Source organism: Sus scrofa, chromosome 12 (genome assembly GCF_054392235.1).
Source record: "Sus scrofa isolate SSC_HxYL_T2T_F1_AM1 chromosome 12, Sscrofa_HxYL_maternal_Yorkshire_Landrace_v2.0, whole genome shotgun sequence".
Lineage (NCBI taxonomy): Eukaryota > Metazoa > Chordata > Mammalia > Artiodactyla > Suidae > Sus > Sus scrofa.
The window spans coordinates 66860668-66881751 of NC_139394.1; the positions used below are offsets into that span (position 1 = coordinate 66860668).

A 21084-nucleotide genomic window follows, 5' to 3' on the forward strand; every position below is an offset into this window, starting at 1 on the left:
GGCGGGTGGCCAGAGGGCATCTCAGCCCCGCCGGAGAAGCCAGATGGGGCTCAGTTTCCTCCAGAGGCACGGGGTCCTCTCAGAAGGGTGCGCCCTGCTGGCTCACCTTCGGGTGGAGGCCGGGACCTGGGCTGAGGATCCGGCAGGTGCAGTGCTGGGCCTGGGCCGGGTGGGCTGGATTGAGATGGGGCTGCCCCGCCCCCAGTTGCCTTGTGACGCCAGGCAAGTGCGTCACCTCAGGCTCGCTTCCCTACTCTGGGAAGTGGGGCGAGGTCTGTGGTTTTGTGAGCAGGTGTCTGGAGAGGGAGGGTCTCAGTGTCCCATCCGTTTTACAGGTGGAGAAACTGAGGCCCCAAGGGGGGGAGGGGCTGAATAACCTGGGGACCTCCATCCCCTGTGAGCTCAGCGGCACAACACGGGGCTCGTCCGGTCTCCCTCGTTTTTAGCCCACGGAACCAGGGTAGAAGGATGCCCTGTTGTCTGAGCACCTGCTGTGTGCTGGGAGGCTCGTGCAAGGGAAAGATTTAGACCAAGGCCCTGCCGAAGTTCTCGGGCTGGGGGTCACCCCCCTCCCTCCATGTCTTAGGCAGAGGTGGGGCTCGCATCTCCCCATCAGCCCCTTGTCCCCGGACCCGCCACCCCCCCGCCCAGCCCCCCACGGCTGAGTTTGTGCTTCTGTGGCGCACAGAGGTGGGTGGCCGAGTCACAAACCCGTCCGTGAAGGCTGCTTGATGACCCAGGATGTGGCAGTGCGGCTTCGGGGAGACAGCAGGGCTGCCAACCACGTCTCCATTCATTCACTCGCCCGCGTAACTGTGGACCAAAGTGAAATGAATCCACGTGGCCTGAGCGGACGTCTCTGCAGAGGGCAGGGGCTCTGGGGCTGGTGGAGCAGAGAAAGCTGCTGTGGCACCCGCGTCTCCCAGGTGGGTGTCCAGCCAGTGGACCTTCGAGAGCCGTTCAGAACCATCCCTGTGCCCTGGTCCCCCGCCACCTGCCCCTCCTGGACATGCAGGAAACAAGGTTTCAGGGACCCGAAGCCCAGAGTCCTTAATATTAGAAACTGCTGCTTTGGAAAGATGGTATCAAGAGAATGAGCAGACGCACTCAAGCTACAGACTGGGAGCAAACATTTGCAAAGGACACACCCGACCGAGGACCGTTATCCAAAATATCACAAAGCGCTCTTCAAACTCAATAGCAAACAACACGAGGAAAAAATGAGCCGAAGCCTTGAAGAGGCCTCCGCAGCGAAGACGTGCCGATGGCAGGTCAACACAAGAGAAGACGCGCCACGTCATGCATCAGCAGGGAAACGTGGATTAAAACAACCACCAGTCTACACCCCTTTAGAGAGGCCGGGGGGATGGAGCAGGAGGAACCCTTCCCTGCTGGCGGGAATGAGAAGCGGTACCATCGCTTTGGAAGAGAGTTTCGCGGTTGCTTACAGAACTAAACATCCTCTTGCCGTGTGATCCGGCAGGGATGCCCCCTGGTAGCTGCCCAAGGAGGCCGGAAACGTACCTCCACACAAAAACCCGCCCATGGAGGTGATGGCAGCGTGATTCGTGGTTGCCGAAACTTGGAGGAGACATTTTCTTCAGGAGGTGAACAGAAACACGCGGGGCGGCCTGACGGCGGCGTGTCCTTCAGCGCCAGAAAGAAGTGAGCTGTCGAGCTGTGCAAAGGCCGAGCAGCCCTAGGCGCGCACGACTAAGAGGAAGGAGCCAGTCCTCCGGGACGACCCGCTGTGCGACGCCAGCTCTGGCGTCTGGGAGCGGCAGAACTCTGGAAGCGGCGGGGAGCCCAGCGGTGGCCAGGGATGGAGGATGGCCATGGACGGGCAGAGCACAGGGCTTTAGGGCAGCGGGGCTGTTCTGGGCGATTCTGCAACGCAGGGCGCAAGGCTTTGTACCTTTGTCCAAACCGCAGAGAGCGCCGTGCGGAGCGAGCCCTAAGGTAAACCCTGGACTTGGGGTGATGACGTGTCAACGTGGCTTCATCGATGGCAGCAGGTGCCTCGCTCTGTTGAGGAATGTCGGTGATGGGGGGACGCTGTGCACGGGTGGGGCGGTGTGGGAGCCCCCGCACCCTCCCCTGAAGTTGGTGATAAATCTAAAACTGCTCTGAAACCTACTCCTGGGGACAAAAAGGGAGTCCCTGCCCTCGTGTGTTAGCAGGTGTAGACCCCTGACTTAGTGACTGTGGAACTGTGAGGGGAGGGCCGGGAGGGCCAGGAGGCAGCGGTGACACGCACAGCAGATTCCAGGAACGGCGCCGTGGCTGTGGAGCGCGGAGGGTGCCAGTTCCGGCTCGAGGCTTGGCGTTTTTTCTTTCCCATGCTGTGCGGCGGCTGCGAGGAGTTGGCTCTTGCTCTGTGTCCCAGTCCGTCGTTTGAACCAAGGCGACCTGTGTTGAGTCCGTGTCCTGGGGGGGAGGTGGGAGTAATGGGAGCCCAGCCTCACCCCCCGCCAGGGTCCCGCAGGCCCTGCACACAGTAGGCGCTCAGCGTGTGCTCACTTGAGGGTTGCGGATGTGGGTGTGTGTACCCAGCAGGGCCCTGTCCAGCAGGGGAGGGTGGGTCTGCCTGCTGCCGTGAGGACGGAAAGGCAGGCAGGGGACAGGAGCCCCCTCCCTCTGCACCCCCCAAAGGCTGCAGCTGCTCCACGCGGGAGGCGTGGGCCCAGCTGATCCCCCAGCCCCTAATCAGCCTGTCAGCACCGAGGAGCCGGCAGGAGCCCCATCAGCGCTGCGCCGGTGCCTCGATTTGGACAAGGTCCAAGCCGCCTGGCTCCCCCTGGCCCTGAGACGCTGGTGCTGTGGGTGGAGGGTCTCACGGCCCCCCGCCGTCCTGGGTGTCCCCCCTCCTCACAGCACAGCAGCCTCGGGGGTTTGGAGGGCAGGGCCCGGGACCAGCCGTGTGGCTGGGGTCGCGCCATCTACATGCGCACTGGGAAGCGGGCGCCTGGCTGCGCTTGGCTGCAGCTGTGCTGGGGCCCTGACTGTGTGGAGGGCATGTGTCTGAGTGTGTAAACGGGTGAGGAGGCATGTGCTGTGACCGGTGAACTGGGTGTGACCATGGCACGGGGCGGGGGGGGGCAGTGCTCTGACCCCCACCCCGTGCTGTGCTCTGACCCCGAGAAACTTCTGGCCCCTCCCGTGCAGCCCACCACACTCTCAGGGGCCGGGGCTGCGTCTGGACCAGGACTGGAGGTTCCGTTTGGCACGTTCTTTCCCAGGGTGACCCTGGAAGGTGCTGATGCTCATCCTAGCCTCGTTTACAGACGCAGGCGTGAGGCTCTGAGAGGTTTATGGGGGCTCCTCTGAGCCCTGGTCTCGGGGTCTGGCTCTAGCTGATGGGGTAGCCTTAGGAGCCTGGCTGTAGGCCCTGCCAGGCCTGGCCCTGCTTGCCCCGGCCCAGGCTGCCCTCCCTCGAGGGCACAGTCTTGGCAGCTCCCTGCTTTTGTGCAGGGTCGGCGGTGCCTTTTCTTTTTTCTTTTTTATCTTTTTAGGGTCACACCCGTGGCACATGGAGGTTCCCAGCCTCGGGGTAGAATCGGAGCTGTAGCCGCCAGCCTACACCTCAGCCACAGCAACGCGGGGTCTGAGCTGCATCTGTGACCTACACCACAGCTCATGGCAGTGATGGATCCTTAACCCACTGAGCGAGGCCAGGGATTGAACCTGTGTCCTCATGGATGCGAGTCAGATGTGTTTCCGCTGGTGGGAACTCTTGCTTGTTCATGAGGCACCGCTGTCCACTGGCTGTCCATCTGGGGCCAGACCCTTTAACGCTGTGGGCGTCTCTGGGCTGACCTGCTGGTAGGAGGTGGAAACCGGATGGTGGGAGGCTGGGGAACCCCTGCCCCCATCTGTCCACAGCTGATGGCTGAGTGCCGGCTCTGCCAGTGCCAGGCTTGTCTTAGTCCCCGTAGGACCCATTACACAGATGAGGCCACGAGGCCGGAGTGTGCAGTCAGTCCCATAAGCCTGACGTCTGTCCCCACACCCCCACTATTTCAACTTTCAGCCCCCACGTCAACCTCCGAGGACCCCGTGTTTGGGCCAGTGGCTGGCAGAATGTGCCTGGAGGGGCGCCCTCACTGTGGGGCGTCGCTGGTCACTAGGGCCGGCCTCTACTGCCACCCCTCCTGGAGGAGGGGCCTTAGGAGCCCGGCTACAGCCCACACGGTGTCTCCAGTGTTCACGGGCCGCCTCCCTGGGGCTCAGCTCCCTCCTGGGTGAACGTAGACCTTTGCAGCTTGAGTGAGCCCCCCAGGTAAAGTCCTTGGGTCCCAGGTCTGGCGCGTTGTGGGCAGGTGTAAGCAGTCTTTGTGGGCTCTGCACACAAGTCAGCCCTTGCTCTGCGCCTGGCCTGCGCTGCGTGACTCCAGATGAATCAGATCTCGAAGCTCAGGTCTCCGGGGTGGGAGAGCCCCAGTGTGGTCAGGGCTGTGACAGAGAGAAACCCCGGGGCCCAGAGGGTTGGGGGAGGCCCCAAACCCAGCCCGAGGACCGGGCCAGAAGTTGCCAGCAGTGGGCATCCTGCAGGTGGGGACTGGCAGGGAGCATGGTGCCAGATGTGAGCCGTCAGAAAACGGTGGCTCATTTTCTTTCCAGAAGCTCCTTCTGGGCCCTGCTGGGGCCACAGAAAAGAGGTGCCTGGAAATGTTTGGGGACTCCTGGGGCCGGCAGGCCTGAAAACAGACCACGAGCACACAGTGTGGCCAGGGCTGGAACGGATGGGTCCTCTCCGCAGTGCCTGGCACAGAGATGCCGCTGGTAATGTGGTGACGGTAACACTGCTGTCTGCCAGGCATGGTGCCAGGCTCTGCGTGAACTCATCTGTCCCCGCAAGAGTCACGTCTTCCCCGTGTTAGACGGGGACCTGAGGCCCAGGGAGGTGAAGCCACCTGCCCAAGTTCTTGCCATATCTGATTTGAACGAAGTCGGTGCGCCGGCGGGGGCTGTGGACTGTCTGGGGGAGGGGGTGCTGTTCTGGCTGCAGCTGAGGCGGGGAGAGCGTGGGGGGTGCCGTGCCATGTGGCCCTGGCACCGCCCTCTCTGGCTCCTGGCAGGCAGGCACGGGCTTGGGGTGTCTCTTAGGGGTGCCCACTGCCCTGGCCTTGGGGTCAGGGTGGGGTGAGGGGCTGTTTGGCTCTCACGTGCCGAGGCTGGAGCCGGGTCTCGCACACACCTGGGCAGCCCAGGGGAGAAGGCAAGGCATCCTTAGCCGACAGGCAGGGACGCGGGGGCTCGGAGAGGGGGCTGCAGGGGTGAGAGACACACACCAGAGAGTTGGAACTTGAACTCGGAACCAGCGCACCGCCACGTCCGTTTAGCTTGCGTTTAAGCAGGTGGGCAGCTTTGTGCTTTGCGGACAATGTGAATGCCACCTGCTGTGGCCACTTGCCGGGCAATGACTGTGCGAAGACCCTGTGTGAGGCACCAAGTCTTAAAGGCCCACCTCGCCCCCCTCCGAAGGCCTGTCGGTGCCCATTTGACCGCTGAGGACACTGAGGCCCCAAGAGGCAGCCAGAGCTCTAGCCAGCTGAGTTCCCGGGATCTCAGGAGAAGCCAGGGGTTGTGGCATGCCCCTGGGATTGGCAGGTGAGGGCCCCTTCTCTGTGAGGGTGATGGCTGGAGGTCAGCGCCAGGGGGACTTCACACCGTCCCCGTGCTGACGGCTGAGCCAGGCCAGCCAGCCCTCCACTTGGTGTCTGGATGGGGGCCGGGCAGAGAGCCAGGGTCACCTCCCCAGGTCAAGGCCCCCCACCTGGCTTAACTTCAGGTAGCAGGGGGGACAGGGTGCCCTGAGCCATTCTAACCCCCCGGGGCTGCTCCCGGATGCATGGGGGCATCAGCCAGGCCGTGGATTGGGGCACAGGATCAGGCAAGGTCATGGCCTGGCTTCCATTCGTGGCTGTGTGACCTCGGCAAGTCATGTTACCTCTCTGAGCCTCAGTTTCCTCTTCTGTAAAGCAGGGGTCGTAACAACGCCCACCTCAGAGGGCACCCTACAAGGGAGGTCAAATGCTGTGCAGTAAAGGCCCTGGCTTTGGAGCCACTTGCTGGCTTTAGCCCCCACTTCTGCGTCTGGCAGGCTGTGTGGCCTCGGGTAAGTCACCGTAGTTCTCTGAGCCTTTTTCCTCGTCTGTTGGATGTGGATAATAGCAGACTCTTCCTTCTAGGGCTTTCTCTGGACACGATGAGGCAGGCATGGCACAGCCTGTGCATGTGAGCAGAGGTCCTGCCACAGGCTCTGGAGCAAGGGCGCCTGGTGGCAGCATCCACCTCCCAGACCCTGGCGTGCGGGGGGGGGGGGAGTTCGGCTCCTGGCTGCCGGGAGCGAGTGCCATGGTTCTGTCCCCATGCGCTGGGTCTGATGAAGCATAAATAGCCCGCAGTGTCTGTGAGCGAGGGTAGGGAAGCGTCTGTGACCGGGCCCTCCCTCCCCACCTGGCAGAGGCAGCAAGGCTGCTGAGCTGGCCGCGGGGATGAGAAGGAGCAGGAGCTCCTGAATAAGTCATCACACGATCTGGGCTAATGCACTGGCCATGAGGCAACGTGCAATTTGTGCCTTAATTGTCCAGACAGGGTGACTTCTGTGCCCCTGGTCCGCTAAGTGCCTGGTGTCTAGGGCGCCCTCTTCTGGGGCTTGGTGGATCTGCCGGGGGCCCACCTGGTCCCTACTTGCTGCCCTCCCAGATGGGCCCCCCCGACCCCGGGACTCTGATGGGATCCCACATCCGAGACACATCAGATCCCACATCAGAGACTGTCAGGGACTGTCAGCCCTCTGGGTCCTCGGACCTGGGTCCTGGCTCCAGCAGCCCTCGCCTGGGTTGGGGGCCGGCAGGCTGGGCTGGGGGGAGCTGTGCGTGGAGCCTGGGACTGAGCTCCCCCCTCCAGCCATAGAGCTCCATCTCCTCTTTGTACTCTGCGGTTTGATTTTCTTTTTTTCTTTTCTTGCTTTTGAACTGAGGCTGTCCCAGCTTAGCCAGATCCTGCCCTGTTACCAAGGTGACCAGACCATCTCCGCCGTGGCCACTGCCGGGGTTGGGCGAGAGACCTGGGTGCATGCACACGCATATGGCCTGAACATGCATGTGTGCTTGTGCTGTGCCTTGTACACACGTGTGCACACACAAGGCTCTAGCGTAGGCATATGCGTGTGCAAGAGCAGACAGGCGGAGACTCAGCCCAGGGTGTGCAGTCTCGGCGTGGTGTTTGCTTGAGGACACCGTCTCTGTCGCTTTGTGTGTGTTCCCTCGGAGGACGGGGTGCACAGCCAGCATGTGCTGCCCCCAGGCACGCGCCCTCTGTGTGTGAGCAGCGGGCTGTCCGCTTCATCCCTTGCGCCTGGTCTCTGCGTCAGCACACCGGGTCTGGCCACACAGCTGTGGGGTGAACATGTCCCGTGCCCGCCCGCTGTCCTTGGTGAACCCGCCTCCACCTGCTGCGGCGCCCACCTTCAGCACTGCCCGCCACTCTGGAGGCTCCTTTGCTCCCAGGAGGATAACCGGGTGAGCATCCTAGGCGCCCGCTCGGACTGCCGTCCCTCTGGCATCACCTCCAAAATAAGCCACCTGCTCCCAGATCCTTGACTCAGGATCCGTTTCTGGGGAAACAAGTGGAGCCAGGTCTGCGCACAGCCTGTGCTCCTAGAATGACGTGCACCCACTCCCCAGACTGTGCGCCTGTGCCGGACGTGTGCACACACCAGCGCCCTTGCTGGACCCTGACCTGGGCCCTTGGCCTAGACTAGCAGCTGCCCTAGGCAGGCAGTAGAACTGGGCCCCTTTTACAGATGTGGGGCCGGAGGCAAAGGTTAATCTTATGAACACGTGCCTTGGAGGTGGAGGCAGGGCCGTGAGAGTAGGCAGCAGCTGGACCCTGCGCAGGAGGAGGCCACGCCCCCACGCCCCCCTGCTGGCTGGCATGGAGATGAAGGTGGGGCCAGCCTCATCACCCATGCTGGCCACTAGGTGCACGTGACCTCTTCAGGATGCCAGCTTGAGGAGGGACAGCCCCAGGCACTGACCGGCACTGGATTCTCTCTCTCTCACCTGTTTCTTCCTCGTGGGGAGTGTCCTATAGGGTCGTTGAGAGGTGCACACAGGTGGTGCTAAATAAAAGCTTCAGGCGTACGAAGGCTTCCCCTGGAGGTCTCCGTGGCCATCCCTCCTGCTCTTGGGGCAGAGACCCGCTGCTCACTCCTTCTGCACCAGGAGCCCCCCCCCCCGCCCCGCCCCCAGTCTACTTCCTCTTCCTGGACACAGGCCTAGGGAGGGCCAGTGCTCAAGGCCACGTAGCACCGGGCCCCTGCCCCACCAGTCGTGGGCTCTCAGCAGCCCCTACTTCCCCACAGCACCAGGCAACACGAGGGGGAGGCAGCCAGGGAAGGCTTCCTGTAGGAGGGGCCCTGAGCCTCTTGGAGAGATTGTGGTTTCTCCTGGAGATCTCAGGGCCAGACATGTGGTCAAGTCCTAGGTCTCTGTTCCGATGGCCCTGCAGCTGGATTCAGTTGATTCCGCTCCCAGCTCTGTGCAGGACTGGCTCTGTGGCCCCCGGCAGGGTGCTCACCCGCTCTGAGCCCTGGCCTGCTGCCACTGTGCAAAGGACCCGTAGCATGAACTGGCATAGCTGGTGCCACAGTGTCCATGTGGGTGCACGGCTCCAGCGGCTGGAGTTGGAAGAGCGTGTGAGGCTGCAGTGGGTCAGAAGGTCAGTCACCCTCCAGCTTCGTCCTCCCATCCCGAGCGTCCGTCTCCTCGGGCCATCAGGCCGAGGAGGACCTGTACCTCACCCAGGACGAGATGATGCTGAGAATTGCATCTGCTGAGGCAAGGGTGCTGCTGTCACTCTTCATGCGTTCTAGAAAAATCCTCGGGTTCGCGTTGGCGGCCTGGGCCCCGGGAGGGACTCCCTGTGACTTTGGGTTTGACCTGAGACGCTGTGGGTGGGTGCCAAGCTGCCTCCCACCCAGAGGTCATCTCACCTCTTGGCCACCCCTTCCTGCCGCGGGCCCTCTGCCTGGAGCCTGTGCGGGGGCCCTGGCGCCCGGCTCTCCGCCAGCCGGCCCGCACTTCCCCAGGCCGGGCAGCACCTGCTACAGCTGGATCCCTCCTCTTTTGTTCATTTGCTCCCGAAGGGTCTGTCTGTCATCCTACCTGATGCAAACACCAAGGGGCCGGCACCCCCCGTTCACACCGCACTTGGTGCTCGAGGGAGCTGCTTGTGGGTCAAACGAACAGGCAAAGAGCGAAGAGGCGGCGGGTTACCCCCACCTGCAGGCGAGGCCCCCCGTCTCCACCTGGCTGCCTGTAGACGCTTTCTGACACCCACTTGCTCAGGGTAACGCTTTCAAATGCAGGAGAAAACCCGCGTACAAGAGGAAACAGAGACATGAGCTTCTTGTGAAAATAGGATTTGAAAACGTGTGAGACAGTGATGAGCAGGCCGTTGTTGAAAAGCCCCTCAGAGGTCAAGACCCAGCAGAGGCTGTGGCCAGGGCCTCCCTGCCTCCACGCACCGCAGAGGGAGCCGTGTCCACTTTGCCGAGAAAAGGGGGTGTCCGCGTTTTCCCATGAGTGTTGAGTTCACGCTGCCTTGGGGCCCATCTCTGGGTCCCCAAGGAGGACCTCCTGGCATGTGCCACCTTGGGGCGGGGGGCACACAGCCTGCAGGGATGGGGTCAGCCTACTCACCTGGCCCAGCTCTGAGGGGACGCTGACGACAGCCATGCCCCCGTCCTGCAGGGGTCCCCTGCTGTGAGCAGTTCCCATGAGAGAAGGTGGGAGACCCCGCTCCCTGTAGCAAGGTGAGCAGGGACCAGAGGGGGAAGTGACAGGGCCGGGCCCAAGGCAGGTTGAGGCCGGAGTGGTCTTGGGATAGCCTGACGCCCCGCCTGCCATCTTGCAGTGCAGGCCCTCGAGGGCGCTCTCAGGTCACAGGGGCAAAATCATGAGGGGCCTTCTGAGGCCTGGTTCCTGTTGCCCTCAGCCTCCTCCCAGACCCTGGCCCCATGCTCAGGGCAGTCAGACCCAGGCCCCAGCCTCAAGGGAGAGATTTGGAGGGATAGGAGCAGAGGCATGGAATTGGGTATTGAAGGATGCATAGGAGTTTGAGGGAGCAGGAGGAAGAAAGGGCTGTGGGCAGAGGGTCTGGCATGTGGCAAGGCAGGAGGTGGGAGGCCTTTCCTCCAATGCCGTCTTTGTGGATTTTTACGGCCACTGGCAGGTGAGCAACAGGAGACTCCGGTGCTCCCCCAGCCTGACGGCCGCCACCTCACCCTGGGACCCTCTGGCCCAGCCTACCCGCCTCCCCCCCAACCCCGAACACTTGGAATGGAGCGACGTTCCAGCCTTTATCCTGGTGTTTCCACTTCCACGAACCCTGCCCCCCCGTTCTCTCCTCCACAGGTCTCAAGTCCAGTGGCAGCCCCCTCAGCGAGGCCTTTCCCGACCTCTGGAGTTACTCGGCTTCTCTCTCCCCAGCATGTTTTTGGTCTGCCCTGCCTACCAGCGCGTGTCGGCTGGTGGCGGGCTCAGCAGGTGTCTGCCCCGTGCTGGCTGGCTGCTCAGTGCAGCTCTGGAGAGCAGGTGGGCTGAGGCCTTGGCCTCGCTCCTGGAGCTGAGCTATAAAGGGGCCCTTGGGTCCCCCAGAAGGCCCACCTATTGTCCCGACTCCTGAGCTCAGGCCACGCCAGGGTGAACCCGGCCCCTCGGAGGTCTGTCAGGCCGCCTAGAGCATTTTCTGATTCCAAAATAAAGCCAGATTTACGAAACGAGGAGGAAAAGGGAAGCTAAGAAAACCGCTATCCCCATGCCCTCAGCAGGTCCCTGGGGACGGAGGCCAGGGGCCCAGGCATCACCCTGGGCTCAGCCTGCTCCGAAGAAAGCAGACGGCCCCTCTGTCTGGACGCAGAGGGACAGAGGCAGGACACCGGGGGCTGGGCTCAGCCCTGCAGCTCCTGTCTCCTCCTCTGTCAGAGACCCTTGGCCGCTTCGAACACCCTCAGGTCCGACACCAGGCGCCCAGCAGAACCAGTTCAGGTCCGGGGGGCTTGGGCAGCAGCACCGGGGCCGGACATCTTGGGGGCTGCGTAGAGGAGGCGTCCTTTGAGCTTGAAAGATGCGTGGCTTTAGGGGCGGCAGAGCCGGGCATTGGAGGGCGAGGGGCTCTGAGGCGTGGGCAGTCCTGAGACGTGGCTCACTGGGGACCGCGTGGTCGCGTGACCACGTGACCTCAGCAGGGCGCCAGCCCCAGCGCGCGCCTCATCCGGACTGTCCTTCTCTCTCGCTGACACTTAAGGACCTTTTATGCATCGAGTAATCAATCCTTTTTATAACAGACACGTATCGTTGGCCCTTTATTTTGCTTATAACGGGGTTTGATAAACAACCTCCCCAGTGTTTTTACGTGGGCAGATTTTCCAGCCTTTTCCAGGTGGCTCCTTGTCACTGTGTCCGAGGCCTTTTCTCTCCTGTGCACATGCTGGGCACTTAGAAAACGTCTGAGACTCGAATTAAGTTGAAGCTTGAAAAACTACAGCTGGGGTTCCCGTTGTGGCGCAGTGGAAACAAATCTGTCTAGGAACCACGAGGTCGCGGGTTCGATCCCTGGCCTCGTCCAGTGGGTGAAGGATCCGGCATTGCCATGAGCTGTGGTGTAGGTTGCAGACGCGGCTCCGATCCCGAGTGGCTGTGGCTGTGGTGTAGGCCGACAGCTGTAGCTCTGATTCGACCCCCAGCCAGGGGACCTCCATAGGCTGCGGGCGTGGCCCTAAAAAGCAAAACAAAAAGCCCCAAACCTACAGCTGGAAGAAAACTAGCCACCATGTGCCTCCGCTCTCTGGATCCCTCCCTCGGAGTTCCTTCCCACCGTGTCCGACGCTCACCCCTTCCTGCTTGGAGGGGAGGGTCGGTCCCCGACCACTCCGTGACCCCTCTTCAGTGTGAGTCGGGGGCTCAGGGATGCGACAGTGGGAGTGGCTGGGGGACCAGGAAATTTCCAGCGCCACGTGTTAACTTGATGAAACCCGGCAGAGAGAGAACATCATTGGTCTCAGCTGACAGATGAGGAAATGGGCTCAGAGAGGTTATATGACTTGCCCAGGGTCACCCAGCAAGGGACAGAGGCAAGACTTGAACCCAAGCCATCTAGCCCTGAGTTTATATTCTCAAACTATTCCCCGCCCCGCCCCCCGCCGTTGGGGTCAAGTCCAAGCTCATTGAAATGACATCCAGGGCCTCTCAGAGCCTCAGTTCCCCCCACATCAGCGCAACCTGCACTCGTGGGCACTCAGGACGCCTCCGCCCTCCCTGTCGTTAGGGTGACAGGGTGCCTGCCTCTCTCTACCCCCTCAGCCCCCAGTCCTTAGGACCGGAGTGTTGGGGCTGGAAGGACAGCCCCCTGTGCGCAGCCAGGAATAGGGAGGCGGAGAGCTGGGTGAGCCGTTGCCAGGGCCAGGCGCGAGGGCAGAGCTCACTGTGCCGTGCTCGGGCTCGGGCTCGGGCTCGGGCTGGGTGCTGTCCATGAGACCCTTACCCTCGACGGTCAGACACCCCCTGGGCTCCACGGCTCTGACTGTGGCCCTGACGACCCTGCTTGTTGTGGCTGCTGGTCCCTTTGCTGTCTGCCTGCTCGGCAGGGCGACCCTTGCAGGCAGGGGCTTTCTCCACTCCATCCACACGTCCCTGGACCCAGCTGAGGCCAGCGTGGAGCAGGCCCTCGGGAAAGGCCGACGGCGAGAGGGAGGCCCGGAGAGGGACAGGGCCCTGCCCCGGGTCCCACAGTGAGTTCCAGCAGAACTGGAGCCCCACGGAAACCCCTCCAGGTCCCACTTTCTCCTGGGACTCAAGCCCAGGAATGGGGCAGCGTCTGCAGTGGCCACTCTAGGAAAGGGTGCCCAGAGGCCTCTGGCCTCTGCTGCTCCCAGGGGCCTGGGGCCAAGGACACTCTGTCCCTCCTCCCCCCTCCCCCCGAAGGATGTTCTCAAGATAAAAATACCCTCGGAAACGCTCCCCAGTGCCTGGCCTGACCTGTCGTCCACTCAGGGGGCCAGAACTTCCTGCCCTGGCTTCACCCGGGGTCAGAGCCGGGACATCCGCCCTCCCGGGCACTTGGCACAGCCTGTCCCTGTGTCGGTCAGGGCCTCCAGCCCCAACCCCCAGGGCACAGAGTTTGAGGGCCCCGAGGGGTCGCGGTTGCTCGTGGTCAGGGTTGGCCTGATCTGCCAGCACTGACACCCCAAGCACAGAGGGACAGGGCGGCCAGGCCTCTGCCCGGTGGAGCCCAGGGCTCTCCTGCCTCGCTGCCTGTTACTCAGGCCGCACGGGAGGCCCAACTGTCCATCAGGCCGGAATCCTGAGCCGGTTGTGAGCTGCTGGGAGGACAGGCTCCTACCGAGCGTCTGCCGTGTGTGCCAGAGACCGGGGCGGGGCCTGGCTTCACCCCTTCACAGCCCCCCCCCCCCGAGGTAGGAGGGGTCTGCCCATCAGCAGATGAGGAGCCTGAGGCCCAGGGAAGTTCCCAGAGGGAGCTGGGGGTGACCAGGGCTTGAACGCAGGACCGGGGGCTGCAGGAAAGGCTGTCCTCGCTGAGAACGATGGTGGCAACAGAGCCACGCGGTGCAGGGCCTCTGCCCAGCGCCTCTCCCCCACCACACTGCAGTTCGGGGCCTCAGGGAGGGAAGGGCCTCGCCCTTGGCCGCTAGGATGGCGGGTGGCAGGGGCCCGGGGCTTCGCACACTTGCTGGCAGGCGGAGGACGTCTTGCTGGGAGGCTCAGGTCACCCCTGTGTCATGGGCAGACCTGCCCCCGCTCTAGACCACCCGGTCAAGGACTGTGACCACCAGCCAGGCTCGTGTTTGCGAACTTTAGAGGGTTGGGCCCGCGCTCGCGGGCTGCGGCGGCCACTGCAGGGCAGAGGGAGCCGTCGACAGGGCGTCCGTCGTCCTGGGGTTTGTCTCGGAGCTGCCCCTCACCCCGTGGCTTTGTGACCTCGGACAGGCCACTTCTCTGCTCTGAGCCTCCGTTTCCTCCTGCATAGAGAGGAGCTGGTTTTCCTTCCCTCCCGGGATTGGGCAAATCTGACCGGAATTACGGGTCCGGAGAAAAGCCCTTCCGCGAAGTTGGGAGTCAGGAAGGAGAGAGCCTGGGGCTGGTCCGGCAGCCGAGAGGAAGTGAGGAGGGCGGGCTGGCCACCTGCTCCCCCTCGGCTTCTCCGCTTCCCTGTGGCCCCGTGCCCCTCTCTGCTCAGTTCCAGGTCTAGGTGACTCAGGGCCAGTGACCTCACCTCTCTTGGCCTCAGTTCCTGTCTGTCCCTCGTGGGGGCGGGAAAAGTTGGAGTCACCAAAGCTGGGCGCCCAGCATGTGGGCCGGGCACCGTGCGTGTCCACTCCAGGGGAGGGCAAGAAGTCAGCGACCTGGTAGAGTTCCTGTCGTGGCTCAGTGGTAACAAACCCGACTAGTACCCATGAGGATGCGGGTTCGATCCCTGGCCTCGCTCAGTGGGTTAAGGATCCAGCGTTGTCATGATCCTTGGACCCCACGTTGCTATGGCTTGGACCCCACGTTGCTACGGCTGTGGATGTGGTGTAGACCAGCATCTGCCGCTTTGATTTGCCCCCTAGCCTGGGAACTTCATATGCTGCAGGTGCAGCCCTAAAAAGACAAAAAAAAAAAAAAAAAAAAAAAAAAAGATATCAGCAACCTGGGAACAGGTCCTTGCCATGGAGTGTTCAGCTCTGTGAGGGGGTCTGGGGTGGACCCTCCCTTGGGTTTTTTGTTTTTTTGTCTTTTTTAGGGCCACACCTGCGGTGTATGGAGGTTCCTAGGCTAGGGATCGAATCCGAGCTGTGGCTGCCGTCCTACGCCGCAGTCACAGCAACACGGGATCTGAGCTGCGTCTTCAAACTACACCACAGCTCACGGCAGCACCAGGTCCTGAACCCACTAAGCAAGGCCAGGAATCAAACTCCGCCTCCTCATGGGTGCTAGTCGGGTTCATTAACCACCGAGCCACGGCGGGAACTGCCCCCCTCAGTTTTGAGAGGGGAAGGGCTGAGAGGCCGTCAGAAGGCCCGTGGCTGCTGCTCTGGGAGTGATGAGAGAGGGAAGCAGGGAGCTGGGAACCCGGAGTCTTGAGCTGAGAGCCTGGCCCAGGGACCAGCCGGGCCCTCCTCCGACAGAGGAAGCAGAGGGCTGGGCTCGGGGATGACCCACCCCAGGACACACAGCTTGGCTTGAACCCACTGTTGTCATCCTCCGGGAGGCTTATGACTTGGCGGTGACTCACTGACAGTTCCTTTAATCCCGGCCAGGGAAGCCAGTATTGCCGTGGGTCACGCCCGCACTGGCTGTGGGAGGGTGGGTCCCTAAAACTCAGAGCCCCTGCCCACTGCCCTCTCCCTGCTGGAGAGGCGCGCAGGGGTCTGGCCGTCCGTCCCAACGGGGCCCCGTGGCTGGTGCTCGGAAGGCTCTGGGGGTGGCAGCCAGGAGTGCAGGTGAGGCCCTGTGTCCTCTGTGGCCTTGGGGGATGTTCCACGGCATCTGTTTCAGGAAGGGGAACAGCAGTGGCTCCCGCTTGGGCGTGTTGTCAGGCTGACATGAGTTGACGTCTGTAAAACACTTGCCACCGGGTCTGGTGTGAGGAAGAGCCGATAATTTCCAGCTGTGACTTTCTCCGGGGGCCCGTCTTGCTCTGCCCTGCTCTGTTTCTGAGCGGTTGGGATGCACCGACTCACAGACTGAAGGCTGGAGCATCGGGGGTGTGCGCTGGAGGCCCCCCGACCTCCCATGGGGTCCTGGGCGAAGCAAACAGAAATGGCGGCTCACGGGGAAGTTTCTGCCCTTTGAGTCCCTCTAGGAGAATGGCGCTGTCTACAGCAACTTGGCTTCACTCTGTCAACTTTAGGGTCTTCCAGCCCCTGAGTCCCCTCCAGCTGGTGCCTGGGAAATGGCAGCCGCTGCCAGCGCAGGCTTGAAGCCAGTCGCTTGCCTGGTCAGCACTGTTACTTAGAAGAGAGGAGTTGGGAGGTAAGGTTGAGGTCACCGGTGCGCCCGTCCATCCAGTCAGCCATTCAGCCAAACACTCATGTGTGCGGCCACCTCCCACCCATCCACCTCCTCACCCCCCCAGTCACCCACCCACCCACCTGCCCAACTTCTCATTCACCCGTCGTCCGTTAGTTCCACACATCCCCCATCCATGTCCCATCCGTCTATTCAACCTATCCAGCCATCTTTCCATCCATTCACCCCAGCCATTCATCTACTCATCCAGTCACCCGTCTGTCTGCTCACGCATGCACGCATCCATCCATCCATTCATCTGTCCAGTGGTCCATTTATCTCTGTCCATCCATCCACCCATCTATTTATCTGTCCATCCATCCATGTATCCATCCATTCCTCTCGCTATCCATCCATCTCTCCATCCTTCCATCCATTCATTCATCCATTATCTGTCTAGCAGTCTGTTTCTCTGTCTATCCGTCCTTCCATCCATCATCCATCCATCTGTTTATCTGTTCATCCATCCGTCCCTCCACTCATTCATCTGTCCATCCATCCATCCATTCATCTGTCCAGCTGCCCATTCATCTCTCTATCCCTCCATCCTTCCATCCATCCATCCATCCATCCATCCATCCATCCATCCATCCATTCATCTGTCCAGCTGCCCATTCATCTCTCTATCCTTCCATCCTTCCATCCATCCATCCATCCATCCATCCATCCATCCATCCATCCATTCATCTGTCCAGCTGCCCATTCATCTCTCTATCCTTCCATCCTTCCATCCATCCATCCATCCATCCATCCATCCATCCATCCATCCATCCATCCATTCATCTGTCCAGCTGCCCATTCATCTCTCTATCCCTCCATCCTTCCATCCCTCCATCCATCCATCCATCCATCCATCCATTTATCCATCCATCCATTCATCTGTCCAGCTGCCCATTCATCTCTCTATCCCTCCATCCTTCCATCCATCCATCCATCCATCCATCCATCCATCCATCCATCCATTCATCTGTCCAGCTGCCCATTCATCTCTCTATCCTTCCATCCTTCCATCCATCCATCCATCCATCCATCCATCCATCCATCCATCCATCCATCCATCCATTCATCTGTCCAGCTGCCCATTCATCTCTCTATCCTTCCATCCTTCCATCCATCCATCCATCCATCCATCCATCCATCCATCCATCCATCCATTTATCCATCCATCCATTCATCTGTCCAGCTGCCCATTCATCTCTCTATCCCTCCATCCTTCCATCCCTCCATCCATCCATTTATCCATCTGTCTGTCAACTCATCCATGCACCCACCCACCCATCTGTCTATTCAGTCATTCACTAATCCATTCTCCCAACCCATCTAATCATTTTCACCCACCTAACTCTCCAACCCTCCAGTCCCCCTCCATCCATCCATCCACCCATCTGTCAGCCCTGGTTATCCATACACATGCTCGACCACCCACCTGGTACCCGTCTCCTCATTCATTGATTCTCCCATCTTCTCAGCCATCCTTCTATTCAACAGCTTATGTCCTCATCCTTTGTCTGATCAGTGAGCATTCCCTGAGTGCCCCTCTGGGCCAGGCCTGCACCAGCATCTCTGGACCTCCGAGGTTGGCCAGAGATGGGGCCTGGGCGAGGCCAACTCACACAGGATGTAAAGTAGCTTGGGGTCTAATAGGAGTAGCCCAGGGCCAGAGAGTCTAAGAAGGCTAAGTGCTGGGCTTCAGCTGATTCCCGAGAGGCAGGAGGATTTCCAGTATCCCCATCAGCTGCAATTTGGAGGTCGGACCGCACTGGGGTGGGGGGGCAGCCCAGGAAAATATATCAGGAGCCTGTTGCTGTGTCCAGATAGGAATGGCCTGGACAGGAGGGGCTGGGGGTGAGGAGTGGGTGGAGAGCTTTGATAATTCAGGAGGCAACAGGACCTGGTGAGGAAATGGATTTGGGGTTAAAGGAGAGGGGGAGGCCCAGCTTGTGGCTGGGGTACCTGGGCAAGTAGTCAGGCTGACCAGTAACCCCAGGGAGGGGAGAGGGAGGGGGAAGAAGGAGGCTGGGGGGGGAGGGAAGGGGGAGGAAGTTTTGGAGAAGGGGGAGCGTATTGGCCATGTGGGGCTGCTGGACATGCAGGAGGGGAGCCTGGCTCAGGGGTCTTTGCTGTGGGGGGGCTGCCCATCCATGAGGAGGGCCGGGGAGTGAGGGACACTGGGAAGCCGTGGAGGGCAGGCGTGGGTGGGAGCTGCTCACTGATTCCCTGGCCTGCCGGTGCAGGGACAGAGCCTGTCCAGGGGCCGGCGCAGGCTTCGGGCAGGAGGACTGGTGTTCATGGTTGGAAACTGGGCAGGGGGCCTTGACGTGGCCCATCTGCATCCCCACCCTCGGCACTCACGACACGTCTCAGGCCGCGACGGCTCGTCCCAGAAAGCCTGCATGGTGTTGACCGTGAATGTTTGCGGGCCATGGGGACCGAGGCTGGCGCAGCGGGGCGTGGAGGGGCTTTGCACGGGAAAGGTGGGCAGGCACGAGAGCCGGCCGTCTCATCCCCAGACTGAGATACGAATGTCGGCCCCCCAGCTCTTGGCTGTCTCCAGAGGCTCCGCACTGGACCCCCTCGCTCTCCCCACCGCTCCCGGCTCCGTCCTGGGGGCCTGTCCTCTGAGCTGCCGTGGTGCACCTCTGAGCCTGGCCCTCGCCTCTCACCCCCCGTGTGACCGAGCCCCTCTCGGAGCCTCAGTCTCCCCGTCTGCGAATGAAGGATTGGATTTTTCAAGCTCTGTGCTAAAGCTGACGGCTGGTGACTGGGTCAGGATCCTGAGCCCCTCACGGGAGGCGGGAGAAAACGCCCTGTGATGGGTTAGTGGTGTCTGCCGAGGGTATGGGCTGGAGCGGGAGGTGAATGTATGTACAGACCCTGGGTGTGAAAAACTATTGTGCTTACACAAATGGCACACGAGCGAATTCAACAATCCATGTGCCTGCATCTTTCATGCCCACGACAGGCCTGAGTCAGAATGAAGACCAGTTTCACCAGCAGCTGTGGAGCATGAGAAGCCCACAAGGTACCCCGGCACGGGCACATATGGCCCAAGTAATAATCTGTTGTTAAAGCGGAAACAAATTTAAGGCCATCCAAGTTCACGTGCGGGATAGGACTCCTTGGGAGCCCATCTGTTTGTGTTTGAAATGTGTGACCTTTCTGCTACCGTGTCGTCTTAAACACCTGTTTTACAAAATCCAAAAGGAAGGTACAGGAAAAATCAGTACAGGAGAGGGTTTTATTAGATCAGAGCAGCCTGCAAAGCTAGACTTCGGATGGATTAAATAAAGCCGAAACACTAGCAGTGTAAGGCTGGCTCGTTCCTTACTTGTCGGAACCAGCCTCACACGAGGAGTGAGGTAATATATACAGTCGTTTTCAAGTAGATTACTTTATGTTGCTCTAATACGTTCCTTCTCCTCCGTGCACTGTTAAGCTAAGCAAAACGCGACACGGACCGCTACCTACAAAGCCGTGACTTAGTGCATGAAAGGAAAGAAAAAGCAGAGAAGTCACCGATTTAGGTGACTTCATGGGAATTAGGAGGTCCGTGCAATCGAGCTCTTTTAGTCCGCCGGCTGGCTGGCTAGCGACAGGAGCCGGTCTCGGCTGAGGAAGGGGCGTGTGGCCGCCAGTGACCTCTGACTCATCCGGGGCTGCAGTAGGAAATGGCTTGTTCACGTTTGCTTTAGTCGTGGTATAATCCCCAGAAGCAAACGGTTTCTGCCCTTTTCTGCAATCGCGTCCTTAAGAAATCTGAACCTCCTGCTTTTGTGCTAAATGAGGATACCTGGCTTTTAATTTTGCTTCTTCAGTTCTCTCTGGACGAGGCACTTTATCTTGCATTTGCTTCTGCTCCTCCACGGAGGCTGCCTGGGGGGCTTCTGCAAACATCCTATTCCCTCGTCTCCCTCTTCTTCCCACGTCTTCTTTATCCATTCATCTGGTTGGTTTTTTGTGTGTGTGTGTGTGTTGTATTTTTAGGGCTGCACCTGCGGCATATGGAGGGTCCCAGGCTAGGGGTCGAATCAGAGCTACAGCTGCCAGCCTCCACCAGAGCCACAGCCACGCAGGATCCGAGCCACGTCTGCGACCTACACCACAGCTCACGGTAACACTGGATGCTTCACACACGGAGCGAGGCCAGGGATCGAACCTGCGTCCTCGTGGATGCCAGTCAGATTTGTTTCCGCTGAGCCCCGACGGGAACGCCTCCATTCATCTGTCGATGGTGGCGTAGGTGGCTTCCCTGTCTCGGCGACTGTCAAAGTGCTGCCGTGAGCACTGGGGCTCGTGGATCTTTTCCAGCTATGGGTTTCTCCAGATATATGCCCAGGAGTGGGACTGCGGGATCATATGGTAACTCTATTTTAGTTTTTAAAGAGATCTCCATACTGTTCTCCAGCAATGTACTGCACCAATGTACATGCTCACCAACAGTGTAAGAGGGTCCCCTTTTGTCTGCACCCACTCCAGCACCTGTAGTTTGTGGACTTTTTGATGGCCATTCTGACAAGTGGGAGGTGGTACCTCACTGTCATTTTGAATTGCATTTCTCTAATGCTGCGTGGTGTTAGAGCATCTTTTCATGTACCTCTTGGTCATTCCTTTGGGCCATCTGTATGCGTCAGGTAACTTTTATTTTGGCCACGCCTGGGCCAGGGATGGAACCTGTGCCGCAGCAGTGACCCGAGCCTCTGCCGTAACAATGCCAGATCGCTGACCCGCTGTGCCTCGAGGGAACACGTGTGATTTTTTAGAGATTCTTCCAATTGCAGGGCTCGACCAGGAGGCGGCGCATGCCTTGTCGCTGGATGGTCCAAGCAGGGCCTGAGGGACCCTGACTGGGTGCTGGTGGGAGCCTTCCCTCCGCTCTTGTGTGCTGAGATTTGGGCTGCGTCTTAAAGCCACGTGGGATTGCAGGGACCTTGAGCACGGAGGCCAGGATACAGCGTCGCGTCCGCAGTCTGACCCCTGGAGCCTGGGGGTGATGGGGGGTTGAGTT

The 21084-nt window shown here is 60.6% G+C and overlaps 1 protein-coding gene and 1 pseudogene across 2 annotated transcripts in view; one reads left to right on the top strand and one right to left on the bottom strand.

Moving 5' to 3' along the window:
- The window catches only part of KCNJ12 (potassium inwardly rectifying channel subfamily J member 12), a 77292-nt gene that overhangs the window by 50547 nt on the left and 5661 nt on the right, over positions 1-21084 (top strand). The window lies entirely within an intron of this gene.
- LOC146398444 (cAMP-regulated phosphoprotein 19 pseudogene) lies at positions 13842-19973 on the bottom strand (annotated as a pseudogene).